Genomic DNA, 18505 nt, shown 5'->3' on the forward strand with positions numbered 1-18505 from the left:
GCCACGGTAAGAAGCAGTGCAATCTTCCGTGCATCTGGCTTGCCATCTAGCCCGATAGCTTGTAGGTATAGCATAAATCGCTGCTTAAAAGTTCGCCACTCGCAGTCCACGTTTCCACTCCAGTTGACGGCATCCGGCGGTCTCACACTTTCCATGATATCCGTCTTCCCAGGCCAACTCCTGGTACTATGTTATGTTTTGATTAAAACATAAAAAATTAGACGTGGGTCTCTGCTTAAGCCGTTTATTGAACTCTCGAAAAATCCCTACTTCCAGACAACCCGTTGCAGCCTTTTTTCTAACACCTTAAATATGTAGGCCTTACACATGACAGCCCCCTAGCGGTCTAGCTGTATTAATGCTAAATACTTTTAATCAACACAATACTGGACCAAAAAAACAAAAAACAAATATGTCTGGAGCCGCAAAAAATTATAAGCCTTATATAAGCCTTTTCATGAAGGCAACACATGCTTTATGTATCTATATTAGCTATATTAGCCTACTATCAAAATGACTAAGTTGGCTGCAAATACATAATGAGCCTTAATGATAAGATGTTTATTTTCCCTGCAGCGCATCCTGTAGAGAATGACGCACCACGTGACCACGTTTAACTTCATTACAATATTAATGAATTATGTTTCGTTGCATTGATCAAATTAAAACGATGCAATAAAGAAATCAGATTTTTTTATGTCATTTTTATTTATAAGAATTTTTTTTAAAAAAACAACAAAATGTAATGTGCATAACGCACCCCTTATCTGGGTAACAAACAGAGCGCAATAAAACGCAGCCTGCATTTATAAAAAATAAACCAGCAGCTTTTTAAAAAAAGGTAAAGTATATCAAATCAAATTAATACAGTTTGATTTCTGTCAAGCAAGTCAGTGCAAGGGTAAGACTCAGCATCCTCTTCTCTTTAGACACGCAACCAACGCAGCTATCCTCCGACCTGAGCACCATGACCCAGTGTCCTTCCAGATATATACTGACAAAAATCAGAAATAATTTCATGAAAACATCCACTTTGTTACTCAATATGTGTCTATGGAGGATTATGTTCTTACCCGTTTAATGTGACTTCTGTTGTCGGACATCACTGGTCAGCTTCTCAACATCAGGCATGTAAGATGTAACTTGTGCTGAATTAATGTCCTTGATTTGCTGATCGGTAATGTTGCCGCCATTTTAATGGCCCTTTTCCTTCAATGTCTTAGCGGAGAGGGGCATGTCTTTGATTTTCTGTATTATCTCAGTTTTGTTTTTGAAGTCTGGAAATACGTGTTCTGATATGCTGATGACTGACTCCTTCATGTAGTCACCATCTGTGAACGGGTTTCCACGCTTTATTATCTCCCGGGTTACAACAAAACTTGCAGCAGTAGTGGAGTTTGGAGATGCAATCCACTTAAATCTATTTTTGCGCTTCTCGAATTTCTCCAGAAGTAATGCAATCGCACATGCTTTCCCTGGAAATGTCTTTCCACATTACTCTTTTTGTTATTTGACAACTTCTCGCTACAGAGCAAACATTCAGGCAATCCTTCCGCATTGGCAATGAATACAAATGCAGTCCAAGAAACGTTGAATCCTCTGTTCTCCTCGGTTATTTTTCTCTTTTTCCCTTTGGGATCTGTTTGCAACAAACACCTGCCTGGCATCCCGCGCTGCTGATAGAAAGGCTACGTGTGTCGCAGGCTATGACGCAAATTTTCCTTGACAGAAATGTTAAAATGTAATATTTATTTTACACATTTTTATAGCACTGAAAAACGTTAAGAATGTTTGTGTCATGTTTGTCCTCCTACAGAACCAGATCAAAACAAAAATATATATCCCTCCCCCATCTTTTTCCATTTTTTAAAACATTTTTGAAAAAAGCTCCAGGGAGCCACGAGGGCAGCGCTAAAGAGCCGCATGCGGCTCCAGAGCCGCGGGTTGCCGACCCCTGATCTAGGGAATAAATGTACATAGTTTGAATTCTTCTTGTTCATCTGAGACTTTTGCAGGATAGTTTGTTTTCATGTTGTGTCTTGGTCACCACCAATCAGGGAATATTAAGAATTTGGGGTGTGGGTCTTCCTGTGTTTCTTTTTTTCCCCCTTTATTTCATGGTCAGTGTGTTACCCTCAAATGCAGCTCTGATGGAGGCAAGCAGGGCTGGGAAGGGAGAGGGTATGAAAGGGATGGAGGTTACTAGTGTGAGCAGGTGGTTTCTGTCACCCGTAGCTGAAAATACACTGAAGTGTTTATCAGAACCATTCAGCACAAGTAAGTTAGACTGTTAGCATCAGCTTGTGATAAGATTATAAAACTCATGTGCCAAAAGGGGTGTCCAAAGCTGGTCCACGAGGACTGCTGTCCTGCAGGTTTCAGATGCATTCCTGTTGGAGCAGGGATCCGTGGAAAGCCTGCAGGGTTTTGGTCTTTGAAGACCGTAGCTGGACACCCCTGGCTTAAAGAGTGAGTTCAGCTGAAACCGAGATGTGTACAGAATGATCAAGTTATCCCATCTTCCCCGATGTCACAGGCATATTCCAGGCTGACAATGCCAGGATTCTTGGGCCTCAGAGTGGTTCTTGGAGCATGAAACATTATTTTTTTCCACATAGATTGGCCACCAAAGAGTCCAGACTTGAACCCCATGGAGAATCTTTGGGATGTGCCGGAGAAGATTTGTGCAGCGGTTCGACCCTCCCATCATCACTACAAGATCTTGGTGAAAAATTGGTGCAACATTGGATGAATATACATGTGACAAGGAAAAAAATGATTAAAACAAGGGTAATCAAAGTTAAATGTGGTCCAACTAACGATTAGAGGGACTTTTGTTGCATGGACATGGCGTCCAGCAGAAGGTTGGAGCAGAAGGAGGACATAGTGAAGCTTAAACTTTCACCGATAATTGATTCTTTACAGATGGTTTTAAATTCACATCTAGAATTGTTTGGACCTGTACTGAACCCATTCTTCCTGTGCTGCTGGCTGCAACACAACCCAAAAACATGACTGATCCTTTCCAGTTCTGAAACAGTCGAACAGGTGGTTTCTTTGTTCCTCTAAGCGTACCTTTGCTCTAAGCAGCAAAAGAGTTCTACTTTTTCCTCACTGGTCCACAGGACTTCTTTCCAAAATGCATCCAGCTTGTTCAGATGTTCTTTTGCAAAGTTATGCATGTCATGGTTTCAACGCACTACGTGGAGTCTAGAACGTGACAACGCGCAGCGGTTGGACAGATTTGAATTGAATTGTGTGGAAATGTCATAAAAAGAGATTAATGTACTCTTAATTGTAGTTTTTATTGTTTATATCTTCAAATATGAAAAAAAAAAACACTACTGTAACAGATCCCAAAGCTTTGCAAATACTATATATGTTCTCCCTTCAACAGCATCAGGAAGTGGTTAATCACTGCCTACACAGTACCTACAGTTGTCCACAAGGTGGCACTGTTTTACCACGCGCATGTTTAATATTTGAAAGAAACGTCTGACAGATTTTATAATGAGTAATTAGAAGGTTTTCTATCCTATCAAAACACATTCAGTGTGATGCAGAAGTGTCCCAGCACTCCAGAGGTTCTGCAGTGTTTATAAGGAAGTAAAAGCATAAATCAATTTTATTAGTTTCTGATTTCAATCAGAAATCCTGGAAATTTGGCCTGAGGTGCAAATTTATCCAACTTTCAGAATACATTATCTGAAATGCACTGCAGAACCACTATCATCTAGATTATTAGATTTTTTTTCTGTGATTATGTGCAAAGAGGTAAGGCAGGTGGTCGGGAGTCCAGATCAGATCTAAGATGGAGTGAATCATGGCAGACCTGCTGTGCTCCACTGAGGGCCACAGATGACCCTTTTCTGTTAAATGGGCCTTTATAAATAGATCAAATATGTTTCCATTGCTCTGATCCAACTTGTATGCACACCAGTCAAAGACACCTCAAAAGCCTGTTGGATACCGCAGCACCCAATCATCATCGTTTAAATTGCCTTTCACGGCCAATCAGAGCCGATTAGATGACTTCATCATCATCATATCAGACTGCTCTAAATAACTGCAGCAAATCAGATGCTGAATGAGGATTGCATCAAACCAGATGGTTCTTGCTCTTGGATCAGCTGGTGGATGTGATGAATAGAGGGGCTGCCCTTGACCTAGACAACTTTGAAACCGCACTGGTTCAGTGTCTAAACATGATGACTATATGCCGTCTTGACAGGAAATGTTGGTCTGGTCAATCAAAAGTCCATCAGATCATTTCAAAGCTCTCCTTTTAGATCATTTGTGAGTGGTTTACCATAACTACTAGAAAGAAATAAAGCCAAATCCACCACCCATATTCTCTCACTCAGCTCAAAAGCCAGTCAAGATCTCGGCAAAGCCAAATTCCCATCACGCTGGCTGTATGAGGCTTTACAGTTCAGTGTGTGACAGAGAGGGACGGAAACTGAGTCCACATGTTACCTGACAATCTGCCACAGAGCTCAGTCACTACTTCAGCAGGATTCCATACACAATGCACAACTTCATTAACGTGAGAATAACAGGAAAAAGCACTGCTACATCTCAATGACACAACTGTCCTGTCACAGTTCGGTCCAGCTGGATGTACTTTTAAAGCTGCCTTTGTGAAAAGAGAATCTTTTTATAGGTTCAGTGTGATGACAATTCTGCATCAATGGAAAGAATGCCCACTGTGCTCCACTGAAGGCCACTGATAAGAGCGTTCAGCTATGCGTTTAGTAGCCTGGACTATCTGCAACATACTTCCCATAATCCTCTTTGGACTTTACGACAGGAACAGAGTTACTGATTCACTGACACTCTGTTTAATAATACTTTGATTTATTCAGCAAATAAACTTTGACCTAAGAAAGGTAGTCACAGCTGCAAGCACAATGCAAGGTGGGTATTTTGTCCAGTACAGTGCAATTTGTTGGTGTTATCTATAGTCAGGTAGTGAAAACTAATGGAAAAGTTCAGAAAAAATAAGGTCTGTCTTTACAGTTCAGCCAAGACTCTGTAGTTTGCTTCCTGAAAACACAAAGACACACATAAAGTGGAAGTGCTTTGGCAGTGTCAGTGTTTTCTCAGAAGCTATGTCGACTGCTGTGGAAAAACTGATATAAATTTTACAGTTTCAGTTCACACAACAGAAAGCAAGGCCAAAACCTTTTTTTTCTTTTGACTTGAACAAAGGAGAAATGATGGTGTTTTAGTGTATGTTTCACCGCCATTCTTATTATTTTTTCCCTATTTACAAGTAATTGTCCATCAACTTATTCTGTGATGGCTGCTGACAGGAATTCCGACCTGTGTTTCTGTTTTGTGGCTACTTGAAGCAGCCTCTGATTGAACGGTTTTTGAATAAAAATTAACCATTCAATTTCCCATGAGCAGATCTTTTCCTTTATTGTATCATGTTTAGGTTGGAAAGCACAGCATCTCCTCCTTTTAGCTTTTTGCTAACAAAGTTTTGGTTTGTTCAGAGAATCTTAGAGCAGAGTATTGCATGAAAGTCAAGTGAATGTCCCTGCACCTATGTCTCATAATACTGCATTCGCTGTATTCCTTACATGCCCATGTTAGTACCAAGAACTTATCCATTTTGTTAACTAGCAGTTTTATATTTCCCATCTAAAGTTGGAGGAATTGGTTTAAATTTCCCACTTCTAATCTTTGCCTTGCTGGTCCTCCATCTTCTTTATTTCTTTTCTTTTTTTCTTTATTTCTTTTTTTGTTATTTTACCTCAGTTTTGGAGAGCTTAGTCAGGGTAACCTTGGTAAATAACTTTATTTATCATGGAAACTCACACAGATGCAACAAGACAACATAAAAGATCTTGAAGATTCCAATGTACAAGAACAAACCAGTTTAACAGCAAAGCCACCAAACAAGTGAAAAAATAGTTGATCAGAACTACCACAACTGCTGCTAAATTAGAGGCACATTCTTCATGCAAGATGTGAATTTTGGGTCAACATAATGTGATTAAGTAGTTCTTACATAACTTTGCTGAACAGTTAAGAAGAAAAAAAACAATCAGAATTTACCTTTACTCCCGATGTCACACACCAGCAACTGAATATCAACATGAACGTGCAGCTGATTGACAGAAGCTTTAGACAGCATTATTGGAGGAAGAGAGAAGAAGAACCAGAGAACATAACAGAGGAAGAGAAAATACACAAGTCAACGCTGGACTGACTTATAGTCACTTCAGAGAAAAGAGACAGGATGCAAGATGGATGCTGAATTAGCTGTTAATGCAACTTACTGCCTTACTCTCCAGTACAGCAGTGGTGGGATTGTTTTGGCCATTTTTCCTTTACCATTATTTTATTTTCACCTATTCTATTTTTCTTATGTAATTCATTTATTTTTCTATGTCAGTAGTTTTGTGTTTCAGTAGGAATGAAAAATCACAGATTGTTGAATATTCATTGGTGACTGGATAAAACAATGGAGATGACAAAATTACTAGAATAGATCAGAAAGTAGACATTGGAGCAACTTTTTTTTTTTTTTTTTTTTTTTTTTTTTTTAACCTCCATTGCATTTCAAATTGTTCATTTATTGTTAATTTACATCACAATAAACTATGGAGTCAAACATCTGTACAGAGGATATTAGTAAGAAATGACCTTGCATAGTGTTCAAACTTTTATCTTTTACAGATTTAAAAAAAAAAAAAAAAAAAAAAAAAAACACATGTAAACTTTAATCTTTGGAGTTTTTTTTTTTTTTTTTAAATATTACTTAAAGGCAGAGTATGTAAGATTTCAAGGTGATTCTTTCCACCACCAGGTGGCAAACACCAGGTCGTCAGCAACACCACAAAACTGCTACCTCCACAAACGACGACATGTTGGCAGTAATGAGCAAAACTCACCCCTCACCCCTCCTCCTTGCCAGCTCCAATGAGGGCAGGAATCGCTTGTGATCTGTAGCTCAGAGCCGCTCTGCAATAAATGGGCTTATACTCCCCCTACTGGTGGAAAAGAAGTACTTTTTTTTTTACTGGTCAGAAAACATTCAAGAAGGGTCTTTGTCATTAATTAAACTTGTAATTTAATAACACATCAAATATGGACAGACTGGAACCTACATATTTTAAAGACTATCTAATTATTATTGTAGTTCTTTTTTTTTTTTTTTAAGTTAATTTATTTTGAAAATATTGAAAATCTTACATACTCTACCTTTAAACATACATGCTGACAAAAAAAAAGTAGCCCACTGTGGAAAAAAAACCCAAAATCAAGAATAGTGCCGATGCCAACTAGCGCAGCTGCTGTTTCCTCTGGTCTCACACAGGACAATGTCATAGAGGCCAACTTTCTGAACAGGCAAACAGTTTTTTTCTACTCAGCATCTACAAAACTTGATATTTGTATAGAGAATAAATCTCAAGATATTTTAGAAAAGATATTTGCTTTGAGCAAAGGTACAGCTCCAATAAAGCTCCACTGTGCAGCAATCCCACTAAAGCTTTATTGGTTTATACACTCCAAAGTCATCTTTCCAATTCTGATTTCAGCCTCAGGACAAAGCAGCTGCACCATTTGTGTCTCATCTTTATTCTCAGGATACGACTGGGACCAGCTGGATGACTTGAGCATTACTAAAGTATGATTTGTGATGCAGTTTGATGGTGAATAAATAAAGTGCAAAGAACAGAAACACAGAACATAAATCAGGATTATTTTAATTCAGATTAACATAACCATAAGTTTATTTTTATAGCACTTTTCGCTTAAAACACCCAGACCGAGTCGCTCTGCACCTTTACTGGATTCTATATTTCTACTTTAGAGGAATAACAAGGGAGACCTAAAAGAAAAAAAAAAAAAAAAACAGCGGACGGTCTGTTATTTTTAGACACATGACTCTTCCAGGGCATTCCGAATTCAAGTGAACATAGCTGGTATCTCCAGGGAACGCTGCCCTTCGGAGCTGCTGGATTTAAGGGGTTATTGCACAGGGGGGTGCAGACTGATGAGGAGCGGTGGCTTTGTTTGATTTTATTTTGAGATGTCGAGGAGCATTTATTTGATGCCATTCTGTAATAAATCTGTGTTACAAAAGTATAATAGTGTGTTTGATTTCAGGTATTGTGGTGCATCTGCATACAACACTAGCTTAGAAACTATCTGCGTTATCGCAACACGACTGCTGGGTTTGTTGTTTTATTTTTAATAGGTTGGATGGGTTTGGTTTATTTTAGTGGGTCAAATGAGGTGTGCTTGTTTTCAGAAGCTCGGACATGTGGATACCACTGAATGTGTTACATCTTTCATATGAGATCAAAATGACAGATGATGATGCTGTGCTTTAGAGAGTGGGCTCTATACTGGGAGCTGTGGTTGGGACCTCAATCTTTTTTTTTTTTTCTTTTATGGGACGAGAGATCCTTGAGGGGACAAATATATTGTTATTGGTAGAGCAGAGCAGTGTGCCTACAGCTGGAAAGGATTCAGTCTCCTGCTTGAGGATGCCTCAGCAGGAGGAATGCAAAAAGTTCTGAGATAAAAGCAGGATTTCTCCAGGAGGAGATGCTCTACACCCTGAACAATTTTTGCAGTTTTTGCAAAGAAACATTTAAATAATCATGTTTAAAACAGAGAATGGATTTAAACACACCCTTGGTTCAAAGTTTTGTTCCCGTTCTCTGTTTCAGTAAAGATAAATGACAAAGTGGGTGAGGGGAAAACATTTGTTACTCAATATTTCACATTCTTAATGGTGCAGGAATCCTAAAATAATCATTTTATTAGATTTAACAATGTCAGCTACATCTTATTTAGTGGTCAGCAGACTCAGATAAAGGTCTGTTTGTGTTTTGCCTTCTAATAAAATGCAGCTAATATACATAAGCATCAAGTTCAAGACCGAGAATAAATTTAATTCTTTTTGTTGGTTAAAACGGTATGATTGTTATTAATTCATTTATAAAGAGGACAAAATGTTATTTAAGCTGCTTTGTCTGTTTAAGGGAGGACATGTGAGTTAGCTGGGTGCATGTGAGCTAACTTTAGTTATGTGATATCTGTTGTGTTTTATTGCTTTACTTACTTCCTGAGTCATATCTTTTCTCTTCATTGCAACACGCGCTTTTGTGAAATAAACACGTGCTACATAGGAAAACCTAACCTGTTTGTATATTGTACAAGGTTCATTTTCTATCTAAAGGTCAATAAAAGAAAAGAAAAACATTTCCTTCACACTGTTCGACAGCTACAGCTGAAGTTTAGCCTTGTTTACACATCAGTCGGTTTTCTTACTTGTATGTCAAGATAAAAATGTTCCATATCTCAACTTTGCCAAAAACACTTAAGGAGATACAAATGAGGGTATGACAATAATCTGCCTTTATGAAAGAATTGTGGAGTCAAGACTCGTCATGCACAAGGATTTTAGTAGCCATTGTTCTTTTCTATTCTAAGCCGTGCAGTTTAAGTCCAAATCCGTATGTTTCTTTAAGCTGAAATTTATCCTGATTTGAAGTCTTTATTTAATGTTAATTACTTTTCCTTCCTTTCTTGTTTTAGTTTTAAGTGATGTCTCTTATTTTCTAACGCTTTATTGTCTCTATAAAGCACTTTGAATCCCCTGTTGTTGAATTGTGCTGCATAAATAAACCTGCCTTGCCTTCTATGTTCCTGCTTTGTCACTTACAAATGGATAGGATAGGACATGAAATGCATGCTAAAGATTAGAAGTAATGTACATTTTTGGGTCTACATGTAACAAAACAGTTGTACAATTACTGTTTATAAATTTACGGTATTGTGTCAACGTTGGCGGGCAGAAAAGAAAGGAAATCTTAATGTCACACAATCCACAACAACTGCTTGTGACGCTACACCGTCTTGTAGAAATGGACAAATATGTTTTAAACCTTTTTTTGTGTCAGAGTTGACGGATAAGTAGGGGTTGGTAAGTGATAGAGCAGGAAATACTCATTCCATGGCTAATATGGCAAAGCGAGGTACTAATAATGCTATTAGCATGTCATGGCTAGCAGCCCACTAGGTTAGCTACCATCTTAAGATGATGTGTCACATAATTGGCTTCCCCTTTTCTCATTTCTAATGTAATTGGAGCTATATGCATCACAGTTTCATCCCACATGCTGTGGCTACCAGATAATTTAATCCAAATGCATAGTTTGAGTGTCTTTCTCCTCTCTCACATAGCGCAACATGCAGATTAGCATGCACCAAACTGACACAGGACAGCTTGGAGAATGAATGAAAACATGTAACTTAATTGTTTGCAAGAAGAGTTTTGCTTTATGACTGGTAAGTTAATAATTTAGGAAGATATACTGTAGGTCAACATATCAGCAAAAACCATGCATTAACACCTGGAACAAATGAAAAACTTTATTCCAAGAGGGTCCACCTTCCCTGCATGTCATCAGAATAAAATAAATGCGTCTTGTAATCGATTAAGAGCAATTGTCTTCAAACTGATGCAGTCAAAACTTTGTCAGAAATATCAGGACTTGTTTTTATAAAGCCAGTGATGAAATAGTGATTCATTTACACTCAGCTAAAACCTGAAATTAGCAATCAGTTCAACATGTTAAGCTTCAGCGTGTTGTCTCATTTGCAAGTAAAATGTAAGTGATTCAGTACTGTTTTCTCCATTCGAAGGAAGAAACCAAAACGGGTGAAGCTCAAGTGTTAAAGAATAAAAACAACTGTTCAGCATGAACAGTGAAGGAAGCTTTAACCCATGTGAGTTCTGAAATTAGATTTTCTTTAATTTAATCTTTATGAAATTCTATTCTGAGTCACCTAAATGTCATTATTGCGGGTTTTTAGTGGCACACGGCTGTTTTTCGGTTGGTACTGTGCCTGAGAAGTCCATATCAGATAAACACTGCTCTTAGAGGCCTCTGGGGAAAAACTAGTTGGAGGCTTTGCCACATAGCTGGCTATATCTGGAGAAGAAAGTAGGAGCAGAAAAAAGAGTGAAAGAGAGAATGTGCGTGAAGCTGCCAACAGCAGCAGAAGGGCTTCCAAAGTAAATGCAGCCGATGAGGGGAAATCCTCCCTTCATCCCCTTTTTCACTCCTAAAATGCTCCTTCTCATCCTCATCTGTCTGTCCGTCTGAATACACCTAACCAAAATAATTAGTTAAAAAAAAAGAAAAAAGAAAAGACTAAAACATTATAATTATTAGTAATGTCTTCTATAAAGTCATCAATTAATACCGAATATTAGACCTCTGTGAAGGATTAAAGGAAGTTGGCAGGCTGCTGTATTTCTGTTTAGTAATAACAGACACACAGAGGTAAATCTGTTTATCATATTTAAAATATACAGCAGCGGGATTATACTCTGCTTTCTCCAGTATGAACATATTTGGCTGCATGCAAACTGAATCATGTGACATACCCTTTTGTCTGTAGGGACTTAAGGTTGATTTAATGTCCACAGCTATAAATGATGTCACCCTCACCCATTTGAAAATGTCCCAAGGAAAACCTGGGGCCACCCGGTCGTAGCCCAAATATATTTGCAACTTATATAGGTATGAGAAACTATTGAGGACAATGATTGTGACTTTGCAGAGGAACTGATGTACAATGGACTATTGATTAAATGTACATTGACACCTTCGGCACAATTTACTCAAAAGGTAAATATTTGTATTTAGACCATAGGCTGTATATAAAAAGATGGACGTCACCCATAGGTTTCTGAAGAGCTGAATTGAAGCTCGGAGGGCGGTTTGTACCATTGCCACCTTGGCAGAGGCATGTGTGTCGTCACGCCTGGAAAATACAAATATGGGCTATACCAAGCTAAACTGACGATAACAGGAGCTAACCAGGTAACGGAGGTAGGCGGGCTAAAGCTAGGTCACGTTGTTCACCGGCTAAAACCCGCGGTTGTTTTACGTTCGTCTTATTTGAAGCGGGAGATCGGGTACATGTCAGTCAAAAAGACGATCCCCTAACTATGTGATTTTGAGATTAAATTACTTTTAAACAGGCAAGTTAGAAAAAAGTAAACTCCCCCCTCAGTTGTCATGAAGGTAAACCTGACCTATAAACCTAAAATTGATTTTTGAACCAGGCTATAAACATGTTTATCTCTGCTGTGAAGTTGGTCTTTTTAACATGGGAGTCTATGGGGATTTGCTCTGTTTTGGAGCCCCTAGTGGATGAATGGGAACTGCAGTTTTATGCACTTCCGGATAGGCTTCTTTTAACTGCCAGAGGCTCCGTCCATCTTTCATATACGGTCCATGATTTAGACTTGGTTTTTTTCTCAATGCAAACACAGCAACCATGTTACCAGCCTCACAAATGTATGTGTTAGTAAAGTAGATACAATGTGACTCACTGGGAAAATCCTGTATGTTAGCGAGCAGCGTTTCTCTGCTGTCCCAACACCTTGTAAGTCTGGAGATCGCCATATAAATCAGACTCACTGAATGATGGAGAAAATGTTGCATTTTCTTCTTCAGCTATAAGTTTTGTTTGTTTTTTTGTGTTGCTTTTGAACTCGATATATTCAAGCAAAACCTGCGCATTAAGTTGTAACTGGTTTTTGGCCAGCTAAAGCTCTTCTCCACACCAGTTTTTTATAGTCAGTCCTAAGATCCTGAGAAATAACTGACATCCTAAACTGATTTGCTTAATGTGTCTGACAGGAACTTCTGCTGAGTTCCTCAGGGCTTCTTTCTGGGACCCATTTTATTTTCCTCACGTTTTTCCTTGAGTTTAGGTAATTCAGTTATTTAGATATGTTTCTTAGCATCTGTATACTGATGATATCCATCCGTACTAGTCATTTAAACGATTTGTGGTCCATAAAGGTCCTTCTTCTAAACTGTTTGACACCATTAAGCTGTGGCCGAACAACTTTGTTTAGCCAAAGTCAGACAAATAAAACTTTACTTATTGCACTAGTTTCATCAGCACCATGTCTGAGATAAAGTTTAGTCTTTGAAAAATGACTCAAAACAATAAGAAAATGCTTTTTTCATTTGAGGAACATCTCAAATCAGTGGTTACCATACGAACTAGAGATGGTAACTCATGCTTTTACTTTGTCATGATGAAACTACTGTCACAATCTGCTCACGTGCCTCAATGAAAAGAAGATAATGTCTTTTTTAGATGATCTACAAATCTGCTGCAAGACACACAACTCCAGTTTTAAGTCACTTTACTGGCTACCAGTTCATCTTTGATTTCATTTTAAAATGTTGGTGTGAACCTCTGGAGCTTTAAAGTGGTCCATACGTGCAGTTCCTGTTGCAGTATGATCAAATCAGAAGTTCCTCGCACACGCTGCAGGAGTTTTCAACAGACTCAGGCTCTTATGGTTTAATTTTGTGTCACTGTGTGTTTTAATCTGAGTTACTTTTCCTGTAAAACACTTTGAGATGTTTATTTGTGTAAAGTTCTGTATAAATAAAGCTTTTGCTTTTCATTTTTAAAAGATAAATTTACATAAACATGGCAATTTAGTCAAGATTTACTACACAATTAACTTTAATATTAGATGTGCAGATGTAACTTTACAAGAAGTAACAATTTACTAACTTTAATCTAATTGAGTAGTTTTTGGGAGTAATATAATATTTTGAGTGGCTTTTGAAATGGGTATTTTTACTTTTATTTAGGTACATTTTGACTCACAAATATTACATTTGAAACCGGTTACTGAGTAAAAAATTTAATGTAAGGAAAATCGTCCACCTGAACGGGAATTGTGCCAAACGTTTGTCTGTCTCTGTGTCACAGGTGTTTGTTTGTTTGTTTATTTATTTGGATCCCCATTAGCCACAGCAGATGCTGCTGCTATTCTTCCTGGGGTCCATAAAAAAATACAATAATATTACAATGACATATAACAACCATTATACAATCCATTGTACAACTGATAAAACAGTTCTTTGGAGAAAAGACACTCAACAGTACATTTTTCAGTACAATAAAAAAAATAAAATAAAAAAAAAGGTGGAGGTGAGGACCCAAATGCAGGAAACGGGAGCCAGAGATCCAGAAAAGAAGACGTTTTTAATCCCTAAAACACGGAGGGTACAGAGACACAGGCGCTTACCATGATAAACACGACTAAAACATGAACCAGCGACGGGGAACAAAAACCTTGGGGTATTAATACTGAAACACAGAACAAGAAACAGGTGAAATGGATGAAACTAACAAGACCAGGTGACTCTAGTTAACAGGAACAAAAGCTAAACAAGAGACGTGAACTAAACAGGGAAAACTACAAAATAAGGCAGGAAACCAGGAACCAAAGAGAACAGGAAATATCACATCATGACACTCTGCTGCTAATGAACTTGGTGACATTGACACCCACTGAAAGGAAAAAGCGAGGGTGTATGTGGGTTTGGTGGGCTGGATTCTTACTGATAAAGTTTATTAAAAACAGTGTTGTACTGGATTTGTAACTCTTCCTTTTATAAATTTGATACTTGAAAGTAACAAAGTTACTTTTACGCAAAGTAAATTTTAGATTTTTTACTTTTTTACTTGTACTTGAGGAGATTTTTAGATGGGTACAATTTTTCTGTACTTTTTCCACCCCTAAGATGTGTTAATTGTCTTTCATTGTTCTTGCATCGGCTGCACGGTGGCGTACTGGTTAGCACTGTGACTTCACAGCAAGAGGTTGCTGGTTTGAGCCTTAGCTGGGGGGATGATTAAACAGCTGCCTTTCTGTGTGGAGTTTGCATGTTCCCACCATCCAGTGATGTGCATGTTAAGTTAGTTGGTAAGTGTAATGCAGCAGTGCCTGGAGTTGGTCTTCACGGCCCGCTGTCCTGCAGGTTTTCGATGTTTCCTTGTTTCAACACGCAAAGCATGTTGTGTGCATGCACTGTTTTCTTGTGCATTTACTGCCAAGATTACAAGTTTTCTGTAAATTCAGTGTAAAAGAAATGCGTGCAAACATTGACATGAGGTTGCAGAGTGGGAGATGATGGGAGTTATTCTCTGGGGTCTGTTAATATCCACTACAAGCATTCAGAACAACAAAACTGTTATCAAGTTTCTGGTTCTCTGTTTGTTTCATACTTACAGTAAACAACAAACTTCAACAGCATCATTGTGTGTTTATCTTTGGTTTCTTTGGCCAGCTGTATGTATGTGTATTTTTTTTTCTATTTATTTCATCTATTTTTTTAATCAGTCAAGTTTCTTCTCTTTCTCTGCATCTTCCCCTTCCTCTAGCCCAAGTCAGAGCAGTGTGGTATTTCACCATGTAAGGCTGTGAAGCTAAACCACTCCTGGGATTTAAAAAAAAAAAAGAACATAAAAAAGGAAAAAGAGGTAAACTATTTTCTTGTTGAACACTTTTTTTTTTTTATTATCATTTTGTGACTGGAAATCAGGCCGCGCGTTTTCAATGAAGAACATGTCATTAAGAAAATTAATGTTTTTTTCCTTTTGCTATTTAGGTTTATGATCAACTGTGAATGACTTTCTATTTTGAACCTTTGATGAAAGCAACAAGCTTAGTTTTAGGATTGCAGCACTCTTTCACACATGAAGGCCACCCAGTCCAGCTACAGTTTCGTCTGCTGACCACTAAGCTCCTCAGATGAACTCCAGAGCTGGCAATGGCCTAACTGGATTTATCCTGCCAGTCCTGCTACGAAGTTACCCATCAGTCCCATGCATACCTCTTTAACCTTCAAACCTTCTACACTATTAAAACAAATTAAGGAGCGTCACGTTTCTTTTAAGAAAGAACTCGAGCTGAAGAAAGTTCAAAGAAGCTTCAGGGAAGGAATGTGGCAGAGAAGTTCGACCACAGCGGAGGGATCTGGCTTTACGGCTGTGATGAGGGATCGGTGTGCTTGTCTTTACACACAGCTGCAGGTGGAACAGGACGGCCTGGGGAACAGGAAGGAACTGTCTCATGACAAGGAGCTTGTCACAACATCATGAAACATCCAAAGCTAATAAGCAAGAATTATTTCAGAGGTTAAAAAAAAAACAAAAACAAGAAAGAAGCATAAATTATTTTGTAAACCCCTAAATTGTTTTTTTTTTTTTTTTTGCAAAACTATCTTCTAATATGGTCAAAAATATTTAGAAGGAGGGATATTGATAGTGTGTATATGTATAAAACACATGGCCGTTGCAACTGGTTTGTGTGAAAATGCAGCAGGTTCTCACCAAAGACCTTTTCAGTACAGAACTTTAAAAAAATAAAAAATAAAAATAAATAAAAAGCTCTTTGTTCCTCATTTGTTTTATACATTTTTGCCAGTGTCACAGCTTTTGTTTCGATCTCAACATTTTTGTCCTAGTGGACATCGGGGAGATGGCTCGACCGTCTAGACATGTATGTAATTTTATGTTGGCCCAACCATGACTCACGGCTCTAACGCAGCGGACTTCCATCGTCATGTGGAAGTTTTAAACATAGGATGGTTTTGCTGTGTAACGTAGATGGAAAAAAAGACTGAGATAGCCAGATCAGTGTGTTCATCCCGCATCATTACACCACCACCACCAGCCTGAACCGTTAATAGAAGACAGGACGGGGTCATGTTTCTCTTTCCTGGGAATCCAAACAAAGTACATCAGGAAGTAAAATGTCCTAAATATGTCCACTCAGTCAATTCTGTAACAAATCTTTTATTAATTTCTGTCGCACACAACGTTTTTCTTTCATCTCAGCAGATATATCTCTTTGACTATCAATCAAGTCAAGGCATTCTCTGCAAATGTTCCTGAAGCAGTTGGAATGTCTCCCAGAAGGAGGACAAACTTCTCATCTTATCTTTGGAAAACTACGGTTGTCATTAAGAAATCTGCCCTGTGAGCTCATACTGTTTAAAGTGTGTTTCCAAGACAGAGGAGCTACTGGCAATAACAACAGAGCTGACCGGCCTGTACGTGACTGACAGCGTGTTTACATCCTGGTCCTCCATATAAGGCAGATGCAATGCTTTCTGGGCCTCCTTAGGGGGGTTATTTTTTACTTTTTCCAGACTTTTTTTTAACCTTTTGTCTCTTCTTTTCCCCATGGTGATGTATGCTGACCAGGGTTCACGCACATCCAAATCCATGCACAAGAGCAAATTAAAAACTCAAAAGTAGATGTGACAGGCTCTAAGCATTACTGTCATACATATTCCGATAACAAAACAACCTGGATGAATTCATTTTGTCCTTGCTGCCTCAACCGTATCTGTCCCAAAGGATCAATTTCCAGGCTTTTCATTGGTGGGATCACAGTCAAACTGTATATTTAGAAGTGCCACCAGCTGTTCGTAGGTACTGTGCTTGCTGCGTGTGTCCATCAGGGTGCCAGGATGATGAAGACAATCGAGCGGTGCAGCCGTGATATTTGATTGTGGGCCAGATTGCAAGTGATCTCTGTGATGTGTAAGCTCCCTCAGCTGCCACGTCACGAACATATGAAAGAAAGGATGAAGAGTCCCAACAAAGTGACCCGCTCATTACAATCACAACATGGGAGGAAGTTCAGAAAATGAGAGCAAAACATTGTTTTTGTAAAATTTGATGCCTTTCTGTCCCAGCTAGACGAGCTCCCAGAGCCCCATGTCTTCGATTTAGTGCTTCTCTTTGTCTTGAAAAACATCTGTAAAGAATTATGTTTCAAGGAACAAAATAGAATACAAAAAAAAAAAAAAAAAAAAAAATCACACCAAGATCAGGATGTTTATCTGTTATATATGTTGGTTTCTTTATTATTTTTAAAAGTTGTCTCCAAGCACTCTGATGAAAACTACCACCATTTTTTCCCTCATACTCATTTCTACAAACAAGCAAGCTCATACGCACGAAGTCCATTCTTTCCTCAATCCTGCGGGAATTCCTATAATCTCCACTAAGCACAAAACTGCAACTTCTTTTATTTTATATAATTTGTCCAAGTATATTTGAAAATGCTATACTTTCTGATGAATTCCAGAGAAATATTGTCAGGTCTGTGTCAGTGAATGTCGAGTGAATTTATTAGCTTGCGGGCTAACAAACCTCCAGCCTGGCATCTAATCACAACGTTCTGAACACTTTCAAGGGAAATATTTATGGCTGAATGTAGCTAATGCCAATACTTAAAGGCTGGGAAGCAGACAAAGTGCATTCAAAGGTGATTTATGTGTCTTCAAACATATTTAGCAAACATGGCTAGCACACAGCTAACCCAGTTTAGCTTGCCTCTTTCTGCATTACTAATGTTTTGTGCAACTAATTACATGCAAAATTACTGAAAACTAGAAAAATTAGCCTCTAACTGATGCTGTCAGATCTGTTTTCTTTCTGCGTCAAAGTGCCCATCTGGTTAAAACTTTGAAATTAACACGTGGTTAAGTTCATGTAAGAATTGAACCAGCTACACCAAAGCTATGCACACCTAACAACGTATTCGATTTAAAAGTATTTTACAGAAGTTTGAGTAACTATGATTATCCTTCAAAGTCTCCACAAAAACAAGCATTCATGTTTTCCTGCT

Source organism: Telmatherina bonti, assembly GCF_933228915.1.
Source record: "Telmatherina bonti genome assembly, chromosome: 24".
NCBI classification, from domain to species: domain Eukaryota; kingdom Metazoa; phylum Chordata; class Actinopteri; order Atheriniformes; family Telmatherinidae; genus Telmatherina; species Telmatherina bonti.